At 41.9% G+C, this 24,279-nt stretch overlaps 1 pseudogene; it reads right to left on the bottom strand.

Moving 5' to 3' along the window:
• Positions 1 to 2,177: 2,177 nt before the first annotated feature.
• Positions 2,178 to 24,279, bottom strand: part of LOC115197103 (sodium channel protein 1 brain-like) — a 25,290-nt pseudogene continuing 3,188 nt past the window's right edge.

The following is a 24,279-nucleotide window of genomic DNA, read 5'->3' as shown; positions in this document are numbered from 1 at the left end:
CATTGTCCTGCATGAATTCCATTCTATGAGGATCACGCTTTCCCCAAAAGTAGCAGGTGTGACCTGGGAGATAGATAGTGTAGACCTAACAGTACATTACCACATGACATGATGGAGGCGATGAGACAACGGAGCCCCATTCCTTTTCATCTGAGGGAGTGAAGTGGGCGGGGAACCATTGGGCTATGCCAGCATGGGCTAGGGAACGTGAACATGGCTGGAACAAAGTTGGGGAAAGTTGAACTTTTTGTAAATACTCTGCAACATCGCTGTGCTATTGACCAATCGAAGCTCGCTATAGTTGATACCTAGCATTACTTAGCCTGCTTGCACCAACATGAGGGTGATGCTGGGCGTGTGCAAGATGGCGGTCAGTGCAGATGTGTTTGTTTGGTAGCTTAAGGAATTATTGGATTTCCTCACCCAAATTTGGTCATTTTCTAAGGTCCTTAAACACTGTATGAATATGGTTTTGTTTGTTTAGCAAATAATGTATTACTTTCTGCAAGTTATTCACCTCTAAAATGATTAAGTTAGCGACAACACTAGCTAGCTCATAAACTAGTTTGTATACATGGAAACTTCCACAATAAGAACCAAAAGAAAAGAAATTGAGAAATCATCCGATGGACGATTAACAGCAAAAGATGGTATGGTTTTGGGTACTCCTCTGTGGGGGGACATACTGCTGTGGGTGATGTAAATTTGGTGAGCACGGACAACAATGCTGACAAGTTGAGATGAAAATTGAGGCTATAAAAAATTATTTTGACTTTATCTCTGGAGAAGTGAAAACCCTCAAAGGTGACATGAAGAAAATGGAAGTTATCTGACAGGAAAATGAAAAGGTGGATGAACTCGAGCAAAAGGTGAATGAGGCGGAGAGATACCAGCCCAGATGAAATCTGGGGCTCCATGGAATTCCAGAGCAGGCGGGTGAGGACATCAAATGCAGAGTTGTTGACATCTGTGAAGCTGTCATTCCCAAATCAAAAGCCAAACTTCAGGAAAATGTGGACATTGTTCATTGTTTGGGAAGAATCAAGGATCAAGACAAGTGACCGAGGACAACCATCATCAGGTTCACCAACAGATCTACAGGGGATCTTCTCTGGAGACGAGCGAAGAACTGCCTAAAACCGAAGTTAGTCTTTAGGAAAAAACGATGTCCTGGTGTGGTCAAATGGGTTAACACCATAAGGCCAATAGGCCATGGGGTATAGTGCTCTTTGGAAAAGGGTAGTCTACAGACTGGCAGAAAAACTAAGGGGATAATGGCCACCACTTAGTACAGGAAAAAGCAATATTGATCCTGGGGCTAACTTTTCCCATCTAGGCACTCTGAGAATGGAAGTATGAATGTCTTGTTACAAAAGCTTTTATTTACATGGCATTTCAGTAGAAATCTTTCGAAACTGCAGGTCAAACAAACGGCTTGGTACTGGCAGTGTTTTCACTCTGTAAGTGTTGCGATTTTCAAACTTTATTGACACGAACCGTGATTGGTTCATGAGCCAATTCACTTGCCACTGCTCGACCAATCAAATACAAGGGAACTAAGTCGATGAATGTATATTCTAATGAACAGTGTAATTTGCGGTGGATTTCTTTCTTTCACATATCTCACTGTATTTACATGCATTAAATGTGTGACATGTCTCAACTCCTCTTAAGCTAGCTATATGCTCATCGTCATAGGCTGAAGAGTGGTTGTGGTTGAATGTGGTTTAATTAACTGGCATAGAAAGGTAATGCTGCATTACTAACACATGGTTATTCTTTAAGTATCATAATCAAAATCAAATGGGTGTTCAATCAGTAAATGTGTAGTGAGGACCAGGTTGGGTTTGATAATTAGTTACAAATAACTATATAACTGCACAGGAGTTGCATCGCTGATTTAATGCATTTATAATTATAATTAGGCTGCATTAATTAATCTGTAGCCTAACATCTTGTTATGCATGTAATAAAGTCACTGAAGAATACTAGCCTATCCAAAGCGCTATTATGCAGAAACAATATCTAACTACACAGACATTTACGAAAAGAAAACATGCAAATTAAAATCACACATTTACAGAAAGGAAGATACAATCTGAAATGGTTAAAAAAAATATCATTTTAATTAACAAATATTTTGCACTTTTCATAAACCACTTCTGGAATGATCTGGAATGATTGTTCCACATTAATGAAAGACACATTTATCTTCAATAAAACAATTGATATTAATTTAACTCCCAGGGAACTTTTCACATTTCAACACTTCCAAGCTTGTAATGTGCTGCTCCTGTAAAATGTATATTTTACTTGTAGGTTTCACTTGTTAGTGGCTCCATCCATTGGTTAGGAATGGCAGCATTAAAACTAACTTAAAACTCATCTCTAAATGATCTTGATGCCCTGGATACTGACTTCGCCCTCGAAGTCGATTCATTTATAATTTTCGTCTCTTTGGCGATTGGGGAAGTGGATCACCAAGCCGTCGGGAAGAGCTACTAGGAACTGCTCCTTGGTGAAGGTGATATTTATCTGAGAGAGAAGTAATTACACATTTCTATCTAAAGAAGTGCTTAGGTATTTGGGATGCAGTGATTGCAAGTTATTACCACCAGAGGTCCCAGGTAGAACTCCATTACACACATGGGAAGAGAGGAGGACATTCACATCAGCATGGGTTAAATTGAAAGCAAACACACACATCCACCTTTGTGCACACACACACACACACAATGTAATTTCTCACCTTAAACTCCTCTCCCTGGTTGAAGGGGAATCCTCCCTCTCTGTGCTCCTCACACCACTTGCCTCCATGGTAGGAGTTACACACCACGGCGAGGGTTCATGTGCAAGGCGAGGTCATCCTCGCTGTTACCCACGTTGATGACAAAACTACAGTAAGGGAAGAGGAGAGCACACAGACACAGAGAAGGGATAAGGAAATCCTTTAACCTACAGAGAAAGATGATCTGGATTGATAATTACACAGAAACAGTTTATAGCTATAATCTACTTTTTCATTGTAGTTTGATGATGTATGTTGTGAATATGAACAGATCATTCTGGTGATACAGTGACTTGTTTCTCTATGATGTCTTTAGGCTGACTGAGAAGTGGAGTGACAATGAATTGTGTCTGAAGGGGGTTAGCTACTCACTGTGTTGCTTCAGAGTTAGGGATCCCTGTGATGGTCAGGGTCTGGCCCAGCTTGAAGGACATGTTCTTTACCACAACACCCTGCAGAGAGAGAAGGGAGAGACAGAGAGAGGGAGAGAAATAATGGAGAGAGAGAGGGAGAGAAAGAGGGAGAAAGAGAAGGGATAGAAAAATGGAGAGAGAGGGAGAGACAGAGAGAGGGAGAGACAGAAAAAAATCCAGCAATTGAAAAACTTTAAATGTGCAATTAGCTGAGAGTTAGCTGATAGGAATTGGCCTATAACTTCTGAAACAAAGATGGTTCTATAAAACCATTGTTATAGTAAGTACCCACAATGCACAGACGTCAATTCAATGTATATTCTACATTAAAATGATGTGGAACAACGTTGATTCAACCAGTGTGTGTTCAGTGGGTATAGTGTTGACATGGAGTCTTTACATGGCTCTGGTGTAGAGAGCTATAGGGTATGGCTACACTTTGCTAAACCCTTTCCTGTACTTTGATCCTAGCCCCATCAGTCTAACAAATACAACATCTGTCTCCAATTAAAGGTTTTCCATCTATGGAATGGCCCGAAGATTTTTATAAATCCCAGTCCTGGACAGCGTTCCTATTTTCCCTTCAGTGATTTGGAATTTGGAAGGGGAGGCTAAATCTGTCCATAAATGATGGGGGAAGGAAGGCTGGGTTACCACTCAGTAAGGCTGAAGTGAAGTCACATTTTCCGCAGGGCCCATATTATGGTGGGCAGCCAACATGGGACCAATGGAGGTTGGGCACGGCACAGGATCAAAGTAATGAGTGATCTTTACATGTGGCAGGGGAATTATTGTTTAGATGATTGCACATATACAGTTATCTTAATGATATGCATATTGACATCTTATTGTGGCCATTCTGTCCATATGCCATCTATTGGCCGTGGTGCGTAGTAAATGTTACCCAGGCAATTCCCGCCAACTTCTGTAATTTCTGCTACTTGGCAACACCCTGTTCCGTCTCTGACAGAAGACATAGTCAGCCAGTTGAGCTAAAAACCAGGTTGATAATATACTGTATACCCCTGGGCAACAGCAGATAATCAAACAGGATACTCACCAAAGGGAAACAACATCAACACTTGTACTTCGGTTTTGTTTCTGTCAGCAACACAGTGGGCAGTGGACAAGAAAAATGTCACAAATTACCCCTTAATATGTGTTTTAACTTTCTTTCTTGAATGCACTTATTGTAAGTCACTGGGGGATAGGAGTGTGAACTTACACTGCTTACAGTGTAATATTGAACGTACAGTAAGTGCCTAATCATTGCTTACAAGACATATGCAGTAGGACACAGTATTTGGCCTTTAACAGTGCAGAGCCAGACACAAACCCATTGACACCCAATCTAGAAATAGAACAACAGGAGTTGTAATTATGATGGCGCTGACAGAGATGGTCGCCTCGCTTCGTGTTCTTAGGAAACTATGCAGTATTTAGTTTTTTATGTATTATTTATTACACTGTTACCCCAGGAAATCTTAAGTCTTAATACATACAACCGGGAGGAACTATTGGATATAAGAGCAATGTCAACTCACCAACATTACGACCAGAAATACGACTCTACCAAAGCGGATCCTCTGTTTGGACCACCACCCGGACAATGGATCGGATCCCAGTAGGTGACCCAAAACAACGGCACCGCAGAAGGGGCAGACGGAGCGGTCTTCTGGTCAGGCTCCGTAGACGGGCACATCGCTCACTGCTCCCGAGTATACTACTTGCTAATGTCCAGTCTCTTGACAACAAGGTAGACAAAATTCGAGCAAGGGTTGCCTTCCAGAGAGACATCAGAGATTGTAACATTCTCTGTTTCACGGAAACATGGCTCACTCGGGATACGATCAGAGTCGGTACAGCCACCTGGTTTCTTCATGCATCGCGCCAACAGAAACAAACATCTCTCTGTTAAGAAGGGCGGGGGTTATGTCTTATGATTAACGAGTTGTGGTGTGATTAAAGCAACATACAGGAACTCAAGTCATTTTGTTCACCTGACCTAGAATTCCTTTGCCGATCGCATTATCTACCAAGAGAATTCTCTTCGATTATAATCACAGCCGTGTATATCCCCCCCAAGCAGACACCTCGACGGCCCTGACATAACTTCATCAGACTCTATATAAACTGGAAATCACATATTGTCACGACTTCCGCCGAAATCGGTTCCTCTCCTTGTTCGGGTGGCGATCGGCGGTCGGCATCGCCGGTCTCCTATCCATTATCGATCCACTTTTCATTTTCCATTTGTTTTGTCTTGTCTTCTCACACACCTGGTCTCAATTTCACTCATTACATGTTGTGTATTTAACCCTCTGTTCCCCCCATGTCTTTGTGCAGAATTGTTTATTGTAAGTGCATGTGCACATTGTCTCTGGTGCGCGACGGGTATTGTACCCATTTATTTGTTGTTCTGGTTACCGGTGTTTTTAATAATAAAACTGCTCCATTGATTACCCAGTTTTGCTCTCCTGCGCCTGACTTCCCTGCTGCCAGTTACGCACTCCCTTACACATATCCTGAGGCTGCATTTATTGTTGCTGGGAATTTTAACAAGGCTTATCTGAAAACAAGGCTCCCTGAATTTTATCAGCATATTGAATGCGCAACCCGGGCTGGCAAAATTCTGGATCATTGCTACTCTAAATTCCGCGACACATACAAAGCCCTCCCTCGTCCTCATTTTGGCAAATCTGACCACGACTCCATTTTGTTGCTCCCAGCCTATAGACAGAAACTAAGACAGGAAACGCCCGTGCTCAGGTCTGTTCAACGCTGGTCTGACCAATCTGATTCCACGCTTCAAGATTGCTTCAATCACGTGGACTGGGATATGTTCTGGATAGCATCGGACAACAACATTGATGTATACGCTGATTCGGTGAGCAAGTTTATTAGCAAGTGCATCAGTGATGTTGTACCCACGGTCACAATTAAAACCTTCCCCAACCAGAAACCGTGGATGGATGGCAGCATTCGCGCAAAACTGAAAGCGCGAACCACTGCTTTTAATCATGGCAAGGCGACCGGAAACATGACCGAATACAAACAGTGTTGCTATTCCCTCCACAAGGCAATCAAGCAAGCTAAGCATCAGTATAGAGACAAAGTAGAGTCGCAATTAAATGGCTCAGACACGAGATGTATGTGGCACGGTCTACAGTCAATCATGGACTACAAAAAGAAAACCAGACCCGTCGGGGACACCGATGTCTTGCTCCCAGACAAACTAAACAACTTCTTTGCTCACTTTAAGGACAATACAGTGCCACTGACATGGCCCGCTACCAAAACCTTCTGGCTCTCCTTCAACGCAGCCGACGTGAGTAAAACATTTAAACGTGTTAACCCTCACAAGACTGCCGGACCAGACGGCATCCCTAGCCGCGTCCTTAGAGCATGCGCAGACCAGCTGGCTGGTGTGTTTACGGACATATTCAATCAATCCCTATCCCAGTCTGCTGTTCCCACATGCTTCAAGAGGGCCACCATTGTTCCTGTTCCTAAGAAAGCTAAGGTAACTGAGCTAAATGACTATTGCCCTGTAGCACTCACTTCCGTCATCATGAAGTGTTTTGAGAGACTAGTCAAGGATCATATCACCTCCACCCTACCTGACACCCTAGACCCACTCCAATTTGCTTCCCGCCTCAATAGGTCCACAGACGGCGCAATCGCAATCACACTGCACACTGCCCTAACCCATCTGGACAAGAGGAATACCTATGTAAGAATGCTGTTCATTGATTACGGCTAAGCATTTAACACCATAATACCCTCCAAACTCGTCATTAAGCTTGAGACCCTGGGTCTCGACCCCGCCCTGTGCAACTGGGTTCTGGACTTTCTGACGGGCTGCCCCAGGTGGTGTGAGTAGGAAACAACATCTCTACCCCGCTGATCCTCAACACTGGGGCCCAACAAGGGTGCGTTCTCAGCCCTCTCCTGTACTCCCTGTTCACCCATGACTGCATGGCCATGCACACCTCCAACTCAATCATCAAGTTTGCAGGCGACACAAAAGTGGTAAGCTTGATTGCCAACAACGATGAGACGGCCTACAGGGAGGAGGTGAGGGCCCTCAGAGTGTGGTGTCAGGAAAATAACCTCACACTCAACGTCAACAAAACAAAGGAGATGATTGTGGACTTCAGGAAAAAGCAGAGGGAGCACCCCCCTATCCACATCGACGGGACAGTAGTGGAGAAGGTGGAAAGTTTTAAGATCCTCGGCATACACAATTCGGGAGAAACTGAAATCGTCCACGCACACAGACAGCGTGGTGAAGAAGGTGCAAGAGCGCCTCTTCAACCTCAGGAGGCTGAACACTCACAAAAACACTCACAAAGATTTATCAATGCACAATCTAGAGCATCCTGTCGGGCTGTATCACCGCCTAGTATGGCAACTGCTCTGCCCACAACTGTAAGGCTCCCCACAGGGTAGTGAAGTCTGCACAACGCATCACCAGGGGCAAACTACCTGCCCTCCAGGACACCTACAACACCCAATGTCACAAGAAGACCAAAAAGATCATCAAGGACAACAACCACCCAAGCCACTGCCTGTTCACCCCGCTATCATCCAGAAGGAGAGGTCAGTACATGTGCACCAAAGCTGGGACCGAGAGACTGAAAAACAGCTTCTATCTCAAGGCCATCAGACTGTTAAACAGCCATCACTAACATTGAGTGGCTGCTGCCAACATGCTGACTCAAATGTCTGGCCACTTTAATAAATAGAAATTGGATGTAATAAATGTATCACTAGTCACTTTAAACAATGCCACTTTATATCATGTTTACATACCCTACATTACTCATCTCATATGTATATACTGTACTCTATATCTACTGCATCTTGCCTATGGCGTTCGGCCATCGCTCATCCATATATTTATATGTACATATTCTTATTCATTCCTTTACACTTGTGTGTGTAAGATAGTTGTTGTGAAATTGTTAGATTACTTGTTAGATATTACTGCACGGTCGGAACTAGAAGCACAAGCATTTCACTACACTTGCATTAACGTCTGCTAACCATGTGTATGCTAACCATGTGTACATTCTGACAAGAGAGAAAGAGAGAGAGTTTAGAGGAGAGAGAAATAAAGAGAGAGGAGTAGAAAGGGAGGGGTAGAGGTTGGATGAGAGGACCAACGGACAGAAAGAATAGTTAAAATAACTAGAAATAGGGAAAGCAGTATGACGCTCAAAGAGAGAGAGAGAGTGGGTCCTCTCTTCCACCCGCTACCCCTCCTTTTCTGCTCCTCTCTCTTTATTTCTCCTCACTGTAAGGTCTACACCTGTTGTAGTTGGCACGTGACAAATAAAATGTGATTTATAGCTCAGTTTGGGGAAGATCATACTGGCTCACTGGATATAACATCACTCTGCTACTCTATCTATTCTGACCTCTGTTTACGGTAACTTTAATTAATTTAGATCTGAATAGAATTAACCCTGTTGCTCTCCCAACACATCTATGATTACCATGGTAACCACAAAACAGCCACGGTGAAACAAAGCCTTTATTATATACACAGCCAGAGACCTCAGAGAGTGTTAACACACACAGCCAGTTAACTCAGAGAGTGTTAACACACACACAGCCAGTTAACTCAGAGAGTGTTAACACACACACAGCCAGTTAACTCAGCGAGTGTTAACACACACGCAGCCAGTTAACTCAGAGAGTGTATTACAAGACCAAGGAGAGAGTCATTGTTAGTCACGTCCAAGACAAAATGCTGCACCTTCAGTTCCTGTTAAAAGTGAGGGAGTGAAGTAAGTAATATTATTGACTAAATGTGGATTGTAATGTCCAGGAACAGTAGGGGTGGCCCAGGTTGAACCCACAGTGATGTTGTTCATGATCATACTCTGATCAGAGGCTGTCTGTCCCACACTGCCTACTGTACCCACATAACTCCCACCCAGCCAACTGTACTGTACCCACACAACTAAATACATATGGGTTCAAATTACACACCCTAAAAATAGTGGTCCGGACCAACGTCGATCTTATCAACACTCCTGGGGGTGCAGACATTGATAGCCTATACTTATGCTTATGGTTTCCTGATTTGTTAAGGGTGGACCAAGCACCCCCATAGTTCAACCCATTCAAACCCTACTAGTACATACTGATTAGATCACTATATCTAAAGATCACATGGAAGGTTTGAAGAGTTTAAGGAACATATCACTGCTGTCTGTAAAATGGTATATCATACACAACAGTTGAGGAACAATGGGAAAGTATTTTTTCTTTGAAAGTTGATAAACTTTTGAGAAAATGGCCTTTGAATGTTTTGGTATTACAACAGGGGAGCCCTTCTTTGTCTACACCCATTCAGCATCGTTCACACCCTCCCTAGCCTTAGCCCCACCCATGTCTTTAAGGGTTGATCTGAGCGTTCTGTACTAACAACAGCAGTCAAGCAAACCTGTAAGGAATATAAACAGATTCAAAATAGCTTGATAATAAATGTGTATTTTGAGGTTGTGACCCTGAGACTCTTGTCCATTTATTTTGGGACTGTTCTTATGTCAGAAGATTTTTTTACGTGAGTTAGAAGATTTTATTTGAAAATAAACTTCTATTAATGTTAAAATGAAAGACTCTGTTTTATTTTGATCCAAATTATATGGACCTTGATTCAAACCCTTCTTCACATTGTTTAAGAAAACATTTAAATATTATTTTGAAATTATCAGTAAGTGTAAAGACAAAAAAACAATAGATATCATAACTTTTTGACTAATTGAAAACGTATCTCGATGTGTAAGTTTATGTACTCTTGTTTGTATATTTCTGTTTTTGTATTTGTTTTGTTCATAATAATATAAAAACTTTGTCAATCAGTGTTGCTTCCTAAGTGGACAGTTTGATTTCACAGAAGTGTGAGTCCAATCCCAATTAACTCTACATAGAAAACAAACCTAGAACCTATACCCACAACTAACTAACTATACCTAGAAATACATAAACACAGAGCAGTGCCCAAAACCCCCGGAATACATAAATAAAACAACCTACTACCTACACCACCACCCCGAACCATATAAAACAAATACCCTCTGCCACATCCTGACCAAACTACAACAACACATAACCCTTAACTGGTCAGGACGTGACACATCTACTACTCACTAAGTCATACCATGTCACTGCATAGAACATCTATTCTCCTTATTCCTAGGGTTCATAATAAGAGACCTATTTCTCTTTTCCAAACCTACTCCATGTCCTTCAAGAATTCTTTAAAGACACATTTTTCACCTAACTGCCCACTTCTTACCTAGGTAAAAACATACCAAATGCTCTTTTCCAACCTACTCCACAACCTAGGATTTTATAATGGTCAAATTTCTTTCAAGAAAAAAATATAGCATTGGCTAGGTGACATTTTTCCTTGCCAAATCAACATTTTCGCCTAAACAAACCCCTCAACATTAACAATGTTCAATTAGTGCTATTAATTCTGTGCACTTTCAAGTTTAATTATTGATCAAAATTGGTCTCACTCTTAATCTATTTGTTCGAAATGACGTATCCATCCGCCAAAACTCCCGCCAAAACTCCCTGTGAAACTATGCAATACATAAATAAACCGAATGACAAAAACAACAAAACGTGACGCAGAGGTGAAACATACACTACTCAAAAACAATCTCCCACAAACCCAGGTGGAATAAAACCCTACTTAAGTATGATCTCCAATTAGAGACAACGAGAACCAGCTGCCTGTAATTGGAGATCATCCCAAACAAAACCCCAACATAGAAATACAAAACTAGAACCTGAACATAGAAATAGAAAACATAGAGAGAAAAAACCTGTCCGCCCTGACCTATACTACCATAGAAAATAACATTATTTCTATGGTCAGTACACATAACCTTTTCATCTCGCGGATCCTCCCACAGAGGAGGCGGCTCCGGTTCGGGGCGTAACCCCATTACATGAATGGTCTATGTCCATTACATGAAATCTAAATAAAAATCCATTCAAATTACAGGTTGTAATGCAACAAAATAGGAAAAACGCCAAGGGGGATGAATACTTTTGCAAGGCACTGTATCATCAAGTCACCCATAATCCTCGTCGCCAAATATTGTCGTAGAATATCTGACTCAAAGGAGAGAGACTTTTAGATTTCTTCAAAACAATCAAACTTTATTATTAATTAGTGCAATAATGGAGCTGGTCAACGACCCCCATAAGTGATCAGGGTTAAAGCTCTTTATAGCAAAGTACATCCTCCTGAATGTTCATGTCAAAAAACAGATGTTTAGAATTGTACAAAGGTACATTGTGCTATCAAGCAACAGACCGCAAGATTTACATTTACAGCTTCTGATGGGCTAATTGACAACATTTGAGTCAATTGGAGGTGTACCTGTGGATGTATTCCAAGGCCTACCTTCAAACTCAGTGCCTCTTTGCTTGATATCATGGGAAAATCAAAAGAAATCTGCCAAGACCTCAGAAAGAAAATTGTAGACCTCCACAAGTCTGGTTCATCCTTGGGAGCAATTTCCAAACGCCTGAAGGAACCACGTTCATCTGTACAAACAATAGTACGCAAGTATAAATACCATGGGACCACGCAGCTGTCATACTGCTCAGGAAGGAGACGCGTTCTGACTCCTAGAGATGAATATACTTTGGTGTGAAAAGTACAAATCAATCCCAGAACAAAAGGAAAGGACCTTGTGAAGATGCTGGAGGAAACAGGTACAAAAGTATCTATTTCCACATTAAAATGAGTCCTATATTCGACATAACCTGAAAGGCCGCTCAGCAAGAAAGAAGCCACTGCTACAAAACCGCCATAAAAAAAGCCAGACAACGGTTTGCAACTGCACATGGGGACAAAGATCGTACTTTTTGGAGAAATGTCCTCTGGTCTGATGAAACAAAAATAGAACTGTTTGGCCATAATGACCATTGTTATGTTTGGAGGAAACAGGGGGAAGCTTGCAAGCCAAAGAACACCATCCCAACCCTGAAGCACGGGGGTGGCATCATCATGTTGTGGGGGTGCTTTGCTGCAGGAGGGACTGGTGCACTTCACAAAATAGATGGCCTCATGAGACAGGAAAATTGTTTGGATATATTGAAGCAACATCTCAAGACATCAGTCAGGAAGTTAAAGCTTGGTCGCAAATGGGTCTTCCAAATGGACAATGACCCCAAGCATACTTCCAAAGTTGTGGCAAAATGGCTTAAGGACAACAAAGTCAAGGTATTGTTGTGGCCATCACAAAGCCCTGACCTCAATCCCATAGAAAATATGTGGGCAGAACTGAAAAAGCGTGTGTGAGCAAGAAGGCCTACAAACCTGACTCATTTACATCAGCTCTGTCAGGGGGAATGGGCCAAAATTCACCCAACTTATTGTGGGAAGCTTGTGGAAGGCTACCCGAAACGTTTGACCCAAGTTAAACAATTTAAAGGCAATGCTACCAAATACTAATTGAGTGTATGTAAACTTCTGACCCACTGGGAATGTGATGAAAAAAAAAAAGCTGAAATATATCATTCTCTCTACTATTATTCTGACATTTCACATTCTTAAAATAAAGTGGTGATCCTAACTGACCTAAGACAGGGAATTTTTACTAGGATTACATGAAAGGAATTGTAAAAAACTAAGTTTAAATCTATTTGGCTAAGGTGTATGTAAACTTCCGACTTCAACTGTATAAGGTAGCTGCAGTTTGACAGGGTTTTCATCCCCCACAGGGCCAGGAGATTCGGAATAACTGGTCCCATCATAGCCCATATAAAACATTTTTACAACAGATGAATCACTGTCATACCCTATAGGGTTCAGAGTTTTCCTAGTTAGGTTAACATAAGGGAAAAACTCCAGGCCCCAGTGGGTAAAATTGCCCTACCACTCTGGGACCTATGGTGCCACCAGTCTGCTTCCAGTTGTCAGTTATCGTCAGGTATGTAAATGATCAGGGATTTATTCAGGAACGTTTCTTGGGCTACTTTGATGTGTCAAGTGGGCGAGATGCGCCGCAGTCTGTGTTTGACTTTATGAATTTTGAGATGTCTGAGTTTAACTTCATAGAGATACTCGTTGTCCCCTCCTGATTAAGAGGTGATGACTACTCCACTCCACTGTCAACTTTCTCCTGACATGAACTGAAGCCACGTCTCATGTGCCCGGTCATCCACTGGCACATTGAATGTTCCCCTTCCATGCAGTGTGAATACCCCTATAAATTATCTATCATTACTGTACGTAGAGTCAATCACATACACAAACACAATCACTTTATTACACATCAATGATTTTACTCCCTGCTTGGACAAACTCAATCTTAGCTCTTTTGTCTAACTGTGTTGTGTTATTGTTTTTTGTCTTTCCAGTCAAATCCTGTCCTGCACTGGTCAATCATCTGAAAACCTCAACTTAAGCCTCATTCAATCACTTCTGTAATCCTTTTCCAACACGGTGTAAGTAGCCCTCTCATTCCCATTCCCCATAATAGTGTACTATACATGTCTTTATTAAATGCTTTAGGTTAAAATAATTAGTCTTTGATGAGTTTTGAAAAACAGTTCCGCACCTATACCATGGGTCTCCCATCCCCCTCAATTGTTCAAGTCACCAGCCTCCACTGATCCATTCAGTAGCATACCCACACCATCCAGAGAAATATATGTTTTCCATGATCATTCAATGGTTCTGTGGTTTCATGCACACATATTCACATGCCAGCACAGTATCAGGCCAAATTCAGATTACATTGTGTGTTGCTAAATATGGTGTAAGAGCTCAATGTGTTGCACAGACTCAGTTCCCTTGGGCTGGTCTTGAGACAGTCATAAGACTCAATTACAACACAGAATCCAGAGCTGGATGGACAGAGGAAACAGCTGCATAACTGATACTTCTTCTACAGTACACTGGGTTAGATATAGAGGACAATGTTCCAATCACATAAAGTAGTCCAACAGATCTTTACGCAACATCATTTCATTATAATAATTTGGTGGCTGCTTTTATTTGTCATGTACAAGTGTGGTTGTTGGAAATGTGTTTTTTTGCATATCTTTTTCTCCCTGAGAAACACTCAGAGACTGGGGTCACGGCCAGGGCCTGCCATTATCAACGGTGACACTTGAGCAGTTACGGTTAAGTGCCTTGCTCAAGGGCACATTGACAATTGTTTCACCTTGTCGGCTGGGGGATTCGCCCTAGCAACCTTTCGGTTACTGTCCCAACTCTAAACGTTAGGCTACCTACCGCTTTTAAGTGTGGACCCATCACACTTTTTTACTCACAGGAACTTGTGGGAGAGGTCCATGGTCCATTTTAGATGTATTACAGGGGTGCCGGTGTACAGTATGTGTCAATGGGTGTTGGGACACTAATAACACATCCTCATATTCAGAAAATTCTTCATCTTCCAAATTGGAAGACGCTCCTTCCATACTGGCTTCTCTCTCTGCAAAAGTTATTTCTAAGGCCCTCTAAGCAGAGATATTTTTTGCCATACTGATTGATTGTGGTAAGGAGACACATGCACAGCTATTTATTTGTTGTGTCCTTCCCCCAATTTGCACCTGGCTGGGGTAGCGTGTGAGAAAATACTGCATTTTTTACAATGTATCTAAATAATGTATTGGAATAACATTGTGCAGGTTCCCTCAAGACATCGTGTAGTTTCACACAGTACAAAGGGTAAAGAGTGTGATAAAAGTGGGAGACATGCAGACAGGCAGGGAGACAGACAGGTTATTGATGCTATGTTGAAACAGCAGGCCCAGGGAGGACAAAGACAGAGTGAAGGCACACAGCAAACCTGTTTGTTTCATTTTTACTTGTTTTCACCTACACACACACTTTCCACGCTTTTGTTACCCGAACACCACATATATAATACTAATGTGTAGCGGGGTGCACAGTGTGCACTCAATGAAAATGTGTTATTTTACATGTTCTTCACAGAAAATGAGCCAAGGCCAATGAGTCTCAGGTTGAAAAAATTATTCATTGTATCATTTTTCTTTTAGTTAACACTGAAAATGAGTCCCACAGACCCGAACACCACACAAGTAATAAAGGAAATATTTTTAGGAGGATTGGAAGAGGAGTAGATTAAAAGAAAGGGAGCAGGAGGTGTCAGGTGCTGACGGTTCCGTTAAAGTTCACTCTTTTACTCTCCTTCCTCTCCAGGTAGGAAGTAGGGGGAAGTTGCCCCTTGATGCTGATATAAGGTCAGTTTTGAGTTTCCACCTCCCTCAAGGTTAGGATAAGCTGAGGGAAAGTTGGGTAAGTTTTCCTGTAACAGCACTCCACACTGCCCTTTCTCACCTGGACAAAAGGAACACTTATGTGAGAATGCTGTTCATTGACTACAGCTCAGCGTTCAACACCATAGCGCCCACAAAGCTCATCACTAAGCTAAGGACTCTGGGACTAAACACCTCCCTCTGCAACTGGATCCTGGACTTTCTGACGGGCCGCCCCCAGATGGTAAGAGTAGGCAACAACACATCTGCCACGCTGATCCTTAACACTGGGGCCCCTCAGGGGTGTGTACTTGGTCCCCTCCTGTATTCCCTGTTCACCCACGACTGCGTGGCCAAACATGACTCCAACACCATCATTAAGTTTGCTGACGACACAACGGTAGTAGGCCTGATCACTGACAACGATGAGACAGCCTATAGGGAGGAGGTCAGAGAACTGTCAGTGTGGTGCCAGGATAACATCCTCTCCCTCAATGTGAGCAAGACAAAGAGCGATCGAGGACTACAGGAAAAGGTGGGCCGAACAGGCCCCCATTAACATCGACGGGGCTGTAGTGGAGCGGGTCGAGAGTTTCGAGTTCCTTGGTGTCCACATCACCAACGAACTATCATGGTCCAAACATACCAACACAGTCATGAAGAGGGCACAACAAAACCTTTTCCCCCTCAGGAGACTGAAAAGATTAGGTCCCCAGATCCTCAAAAGGTTCTACAGCTGCACCATCAAGAGCATCCTGACCGGTTGCATCACAGCCTGGTATGGCAACTGCTCAGCATCTGACCGTAAGGCGCTACAGAGGGTAGTGCGAACGGCCCAGTATATCACTGGGGCCAAGCTTCCTGCCATCCAGGACCTATATAAAAGGCGGTGTCAGAGGAAGGCCCATAAAATTGTCAGACTCCAGTCACCCAAGTTATAGATTGTTTTCTCTGCTACCGCGCGGCAAACGGTACCGGAGCTAAAACCAAAAGGCTTTTGTACACTGCTGCTACTCGCTGTTTGTTTGTTACCTATGCATAGTCACTTCACCCCAACCTACATGTACAAATTACCTGAATTAACCTGTACCCCCGCACACTGACTCAGTACCGGTGCCTCCTGTATATAGCCTCGTTATTGTTATTCTAATTGTGTTACTTTTTATTATTGCTTTTTATTTTAGTCTACTTGGTAATTATGTTCTTAACTCTTCTTGAACTGCACTGTTGGTTAAGGGTTTGTAAGTAAGCATTTCACGGTAAAGTCTACACTTGTTGTATTCGGCACATGTGACAAATAAAGTTTGATTTGATTTGACATAGGCTTGGGGCCTGCCCTTAGGGCTACAGGGCTTGTAATTACTCTGAAACTACACCCTTCCCTGCAGCTAAGAAGCCAGGCACCAAATACCAACCACAGACATCAAAATGAAAACTGAATAATACAACCCAAATAGCAACACATTGAAACATGGTAATCCAAGTAATTTTAGATTAAAGTATTAGATGATCAACTATCTAATTTATTGTAATAAACGCTCCATAGAACACCATGAAGAAGTCCATCCATACCTTCATGATCCCATTTCAGTTGTCCCCAGTGGAGACCTGGAACAGAGTGAGGAAGCCACAGTGCTCAAAGGTAGCATGGCGGCTCATCCCCTCACATAGGTAGTCCTCGTTACACACTGGGAGAGGAGAGTAGGGAGGGAGGGAGGGAGAAAGGGAGGGAGGGAGGGATAGGGGGAGGAAGGGATAGGGGGAGGGATGGGGAGGTAAGAGAGAAGGGGAGAGAGAAACAAATAGAGAAAGACAGATACAGAGAGATTGGGAAACAGGGGGAAGGACGAAGGGATAGAGCGAGAGATAAAGATACATGAAGAGAAAATAACAGTTTATATAGAGAACATTTATCTGTTCAGTCCTCTTAGAAACAAGCAACCAACAACAGCAGACGTGGTTGTTTGCTCCTGGTCTTTAAGCTGTCTTGGCTGATTGTTTACACATCTCTCTCCTTACTACAGTTGCATTTAGCTCTAATCCTTTGCTCAAGATAGATGGGATGAGAGATAACCTCCAGCAGACATGACTAGAGTCCATAGAGAGAGTGTGACAGTTTGAAGACAGGCCTAGCTGCTTGGTTATTGTTTCTCCTTTCTAGTCTCCATGATACTTCTTGGCTCTGGCTGCATCGAGATACTTTACTGCAAGTCCCTTTCTATTTCTGTCGTGGCTCTGTAATCTAACAGGATTGGATATGTACAACTCTGAATGTGGCACGCCATTGGGTATGCAGGGTTTTGTTCCAGCCCATCACTACCAACTCACCCAGTTCTCCAAACAGCTCAACCCCCAGTGCAGCATAGATGAAGAACAGGAGCATGAAGAGCAGACCCAGGTTCCCCACCTGAAACACACATAGGAACAGTATTAGGAACTGTTTCTGCTCTACATTCTCTTCGTATGGAACCGTTATTTTGACAGGGAGTCATGCTGAGTCCAAGGTCTCTTTTACAGATGAGCCCTGTAATGACAAAAATATACACATCAAACACACTACAAAAGCAAAACAAAGATACAAAACACAATCATAGAAAACAAACACAAAGGTCCTCAATCAGCCATCTGAATTGATGGGAGAGCATCATATACAAGGAAATTCTCAAAGCTGCTAATGAGAACCTTAACGACCTTGTACCTAGCCGGTGGGGATTCCACTGGGGTGTCCCCACCCAGGAAGTGGCAGTTCTGGCAACACTAGCTGCAGTAACCCATGGGGAGGAGGTCACACAGACAATCAGAGAGGGGGCATATTATTTTGGCCCTGGTGGTACAAAATAATAAAAGGTCTGACTGCACAGAGATGTTTGGGAAAATGGTCACAACGCGGGACCAGCGTTTGTGTTTTCAGGGGAACGGGGTGGATCTGATCTCCATCACCTAGGACATGACAATGCTTAATCACATTTTTGCTCAATCTTGCTTGCTTTCTCAAACAGCTGTAACTGTATATGCATTCATAAATCAGGTCCTTTCTTAAGTTGGGCTCTGGGATGTAACAACCTTTGAGCATCTGAGCTCATGGTTGAGTGTGGGGGAGAGGGGTTGAGTGTGTAAGAGTGTGTGTGTGTGTGTGTCCCACATCTGTTGCAAGGGGGTAAGGATGTTAGGGACAATATAGAAGGAATCACAATAATTGTTTTCTAAAATAATAATTACTTGACAAATATAATGTTATGCAATGGCAATCCTGGTTATAGGTAACAATCCTTTGCACAAACTGCCAACATTATTACGCATATTAATTGTAAATTATGTAAATTAAGATACGTAGGATATTTGAATATGTAAATATATATATTTTAACAGCAATATATAAAGCAAATTGAGGTGAAAGCATTGGAAATACTTTTAGTGGTTGATCTGCTTCTGTTCTGTGGGTGTCACTGTGTGCTCTTTCGAAGGATGGGTCCTGGCCTTTCGGGGGCCCTGGGGATCCGGGGGGACGGGGGTGGTCTGCCAGTCACTGGGATGACAACCCAACTTGGGAGGGGCTTTGGCAGGTGTAGTAGTGGAGAACAATTTGAGGGTCACTTAGTAGCAATGCAAATATCATGGTACAGCTATATGGACACTCAATCACCATGGTACTTTTTAATGGTAAATTTACAAACATATATTATCATGAATAGATTTGAAACTTGTATCTCATTATGGTAAATGATTAAATAAGTATAGCCAGTTATAATTGTAATGGCTTAGCAGATAATAATACAAATATTTTCCTGGCTCAAAGAGAAGGAATATTATATATTTTGTTTACAGGAAACTCATTCAACAATTTTAGATGAAGTTGAGTGGAAAATGGACTGGGGGGGGATATACTTCTCCCATGGGCAAAGAAACTCAAAAGGGGTGATGATATTAATTAACAGTAACTTTGATCAGAATGTGCTTATGGTCCAATTTTCCCAATGTGTTTATGGTTCAAACAGATCCGCGAGGTAGATGGATGATTTTAAATATGTTATTGGACCATAAACAGATATGGCTTATTGACCTTTACGGTCCAAATAATGATGATCCACACTTCTTTGAAAATATATATAAGAAATGATCAACCCTGCAAGCAATACAAGACTCTATTATTATGGTGGGAGATTATAATACTGTTTTAAATACCTCAATAGACCGTAAAGGAAATCACACTACAAACTATCACCCTCATGCTCTTAAGGAAATCATGAATGTCATGGATATACTGGATCTAGTGGATATATGGAGACTTAAATACCCTGACCTAGTGAGATATACATGGCGAAGGCTCAATCAAGCTAGTCATCTTGACTTCTTTCTTATGTCATTCTCGTTGGCACCAAAAGTGGAAAGTGTTGATAGGGGATATAATGTGGTCAGACCATCATATAATTGGCATATACATTACTCTTACTGAATTTCCACGTGGGCCAGGATATTGGAAATTTAATCAAAGCCTATTGGAGGATAATTTGTTTTTAACTAGGACAGAGGAATTTATAACTGAATTTTTCCGACACAACATAGGTACAGCAATGTTATCAAGTGTAATATATTATAATAATAAAGCAAACTGGATGGAAAATGGGGGAAAATGCACCAAATTATTTTTTAATCTTCAACATAGAAATGCTACCAAAAAGAATGTACTGAAACTTGTTACAAATGACAGAGTGACCTATGATTCACCAAATTATATTTTGAAAGAGGAAGCAAAGTACTTTAAGCATATGTTTTTGTTTCAGTCTCCTCCATCTCCTCTAACCGAAGCTAATTGTATGGATTTATTTTTCTATTAATGATGTAAAATTAACAGCCAAACAGAAAGACTCATGTGAAGGTGAAATTACAGAGGAGGAACTTCTTGATGCAATTAAAGCCTTTAAGTCCAGAAAAACTCCAGGGCTAGATGCCATAGCAGTTTTTGATATACTCAGAGGACTGTTATTAGACTGTTTTAACCACTACTATGTAAGTGGTAGATTATCAGACACTCAACAAGAAGGTCTGATTTCATTATTACTGAAACAGGATACAAGTGGGAAATATAAAGATCCAGTCCATTTTTAAAATGGAGGCTGCTTACACTTGTGTTGTGTTATGATGCAAAATTCTAGCAAAATGTATAGCGCATAGAAATTAAAAAGGTATTGTCAGACATTATTCAATCTAATCAGACAGGTTTTTTTACATGGACAATACATTGGAGATAATATAAGGCAAGTATTGGAAACAATAGAACACTATGAAAAATCTGGGAAACCAGGCCTGGTATTCATAACGGACTTTGAAAAGGCTATTAATAAAGTACAGCTGGAGTTTATATATAAATGCCTGGAACATTTCAATCTTGAAGAATCTCTCATAAAATGGGTTAAAATAATGTAAAGTAACCCTAGGTGTGAAATAGAAAATGTCAAGAGGAGTAAAACAAGGTTGTATACTATCGGCATATCTATTTATTATGGCCATCGAAATGTTAGCTTTTAAAATCAGATCCAACAAAAATATTAAGGGATTAGAAATACAGGGCTTAAAAACAAAGGTGTCATTGTACACTGATGATTCATGTTTTCTTTTAAATCCACAACTTGGATCCCTCCACAGCCTCATAGAGGATCTAGATAATTTTTCTAACCTCTCTGGATTACAACCAAATTGTACTATATTATGTATTTGATCACTAAAAAATACTACTTTTACTTTACCATGTAGTTGAAACATGTACGCTGGGAGTCGGGAGTAGACATGACAGTATCCCCTCACTGATGCGAGGCTCCAGCCACAGGACGCCAACCAGAGGGACGTCTCAAGGACCAGGAATGGGCTGGTCGCTCTGCTGAGGCACGGGAACCTGTCGTGCCGGCTGAGGCGCTGGAGCCTGACGAGCCGTCTGAATCACGGGAGCCTGACGAGCCGTCTGAATCGCGGGAGCCTGACGAGCCGTCTGAATCGCGGGAGCCTGACAAGCCATCTGAAGCGTGGGAGCCTGACGAGCCAGCTGAGGCACGGGAGCCTGACGAGCCGGCTGAGGCATGGGGAACCTGCCGAGTCAACCAAGTCTTGAAAACCTGACGAGCTAGCGGAGGCATGAAAGCCTGACGAGCCAGCGGAGGCATCCCCGGTTGCTTCGACAGCGGCATTTGGACCCGGCATTTGGACTCCCTGATGCTCCCATTTGGTGAGGTGTTATTCTGAAACGTGTACACTGGGAGTCTGGAGTAGACGTGACAGTAGTTTACCAATAAAGTGGTCTGATGGTGATGTGGATATAGTACTCGGTATACATATCCCAATATAAATACATGATCTCACTCCAATACATTTTTATAGAAAGTTAGCAAACATAGATAAGATCTTGCTACCATGGAAAGGTAAATACCTTTCTATTTGTGGAAAAATCCCCCTGATTGACTCTTTCGTCATATCCCAGTTTACCTATTTGCTTATTGTCTTGCCTACACCTAGCGAACAGTTTTTTTAATATATAAGAAAAAAATATTCCATTTTATTTGGAATGGCATTCCAGACAAAATTATATAATGAATATGAATTCAGAGGGCAGAAATTATGAAATATTATTGCATTAGACCTTTCACTAAAGGCTTCAGTCATACAAAAGTTATACTTAAATTCGAACTGGTTCTCTAGCAAATTAGTAAGAATGTCTCACCCTATGTTCAAGAAAGGTCTTCTTCCCTTTATTCAGATTACAACCTCTCACTTTCAGTTATTTGAAAAGGAAATAATCTCCCAAATATCGCTATTTATAAAAACAAGCCATTCAAAGTTGGTTGCAATTTCAATTTAATCCACCAGAAAAGACAGAACAAATATAACAACAAATATTGTTGTTAAACTCAAATAAATGAATTGATAAAAAAATATCTTTATTTTTTGTATAAAAACTGTAAATGGTATAATCTTCGTAAATGATAATTTAAATATGACTGGTAGAGTTATGTCATACATACAGCTACCTAAAAGATATGGAAATGTCTGTATTTTCTGAAAAAACTTTTACAAAAAAAAAGTAAAATCACAGGGATAAACAAAAATGAGCTAACTGCAGTAGCTTATAGAATCGTATAAGATGTCGCTGTGAGCACTCGTAATGATCTTTTTGAAAGCAGAAATGGTGATATTCAAGCAGTGTTGCCTCCTGCCATAGGCTATATCTGAAGTTTATAACCCAGCCCCTGGAAGAGATAAAACAACTGGCTTTAGTGGTGATGTGATGTGACTGAATGACACCACTACCACCTAGTGAACAGCAGATGGAAGCCATTTTAGCTCAGTGGGGGAGAAATGGGATAATGGTGGATTCTAGTTGGGACTTTATTATGTAACTCTAGTATGTGACTTTATTTTAGGCAGTTCCTGTGATAAGAGATTGCGTCGGTCGTAATGTGTTTGAGTGTTAGCTTCAGCTAGCTAGCTAACATCTGTCAGGGGCTTCTCCATATAACACCATTACTCTCAGTAATCACTACCATGGCAGGTGATTTTTAACAGTGGAGGAGAGGAGACCTGTTCTGCCTTACCTCCATCTTCCCTACACTCCTTCCTCCTCATCGCCTGTTCTGCCTTCTCGCTCTCTCTCTCTCTCTCTCTCTCTCTCTCTCTCTCTGAATGATGTGGTCTGGTCCAAACCTTATTAGGAAAAGGAGTCATGTAATTCCAGCCCAACCAGATCTAATAACCACACTTAATTTCTTTATGTAGTAGAGGTATTAATATCAGTGTACCCCAGCCAGAAACAACCCCTAGCCACTTGTAGAGATCAGAAAGGAGAGGTGTATGCAATATGGTCAAACTCCGTCCAAGCATATTAGAGTGAAGGTTGAGCTACTTCCATATTGAATGATGTCAAATCCTTTCACATCTACATGAGGTGCCTAGGCAGTAGTGGTTATGGGCCTAGGGGCTGTTTCTAGTCCAGGGCGGTTTTAATAAAGTATCTCAGAATATGAGTACTGATCTAGTATCAGTTTATCATTTTAGATCCTAATGAATAAAACAGGGGGACCTGATCCAGTCTTTTCCCAGAGCACTCTCCATGGTCCTGAAAGCCCACACTGTCCACATTATGTACAGAGATATAGCTACTGTTTGAAGATCATCATCTCATTTGATTGTTTGATTGTTTGCAGCTGCCATCATCTACATAATAACCCTTGGTAGAACAGCTTGTTGAAAAACAGATAAAAATGCTTGTTCATTTTCTGTTCAGTTTCTCTCACAAATTAGCACTGCCCAGAAAGCTAGAGAGAGGCCACACATTTCTGGTCATTGATCTGCCTGTCCTAGTTGCAGTTTGGGTCTCCCTTTTCTACCGCACCTCTCTCCCTCAGGCCTCAAATATAGGATGGATTCCCAGGGCAGTGTGTGGGGGGAGGGGGGCTGTTTTGGCCTGTGTTGAGCATTGTCATAGTATTGGCTCACCCAACGTCTGTCTGTCTGTCTGTCTGTCTGTCTGTGTGTCTGTCTGTCTGTCTGTCTGTCTGTCTGTCTGTCTGTCTGTCTGTCTGTCTGTCTGTCCGTCCGTCCGTCCGTCCGTCCGTCCGTCCGTCCGTCCGTCCGTCCGTCTGTCTGTGTATATGTGTGTGTGTGTGTTTGTACCTGTGGTAGGGCTTGGACCACCGTATCTAGCAGAGCTCTCATTCCTTTAGCCATCTTCAGCAGCTTCAGAACTGGGATGGAGAGAATAGATGGAGAGAGAGAGAGAGGCAGAAACAGAGAAAAAGGTTATGATGAGGGCTGGGGAGAGGA

This window comes from Salmo trutta, chromosome 1, assembly GCF_901001165.1.
Source record: "Salmo trutta chromosome 1, fSalTru1.1, whole genome shotgun sequence".
NCBI lineage: Eukaryota > Metazoa > Chordata > Actinopteri > Salmoniformes > Salmonidae > Salmo > Salmo trutta.
The sequence above is the reverse complement of the archived record's forward strand: the minus strand, read 5'-3'. Positions and strand labels throughout refer to the sequence as shown.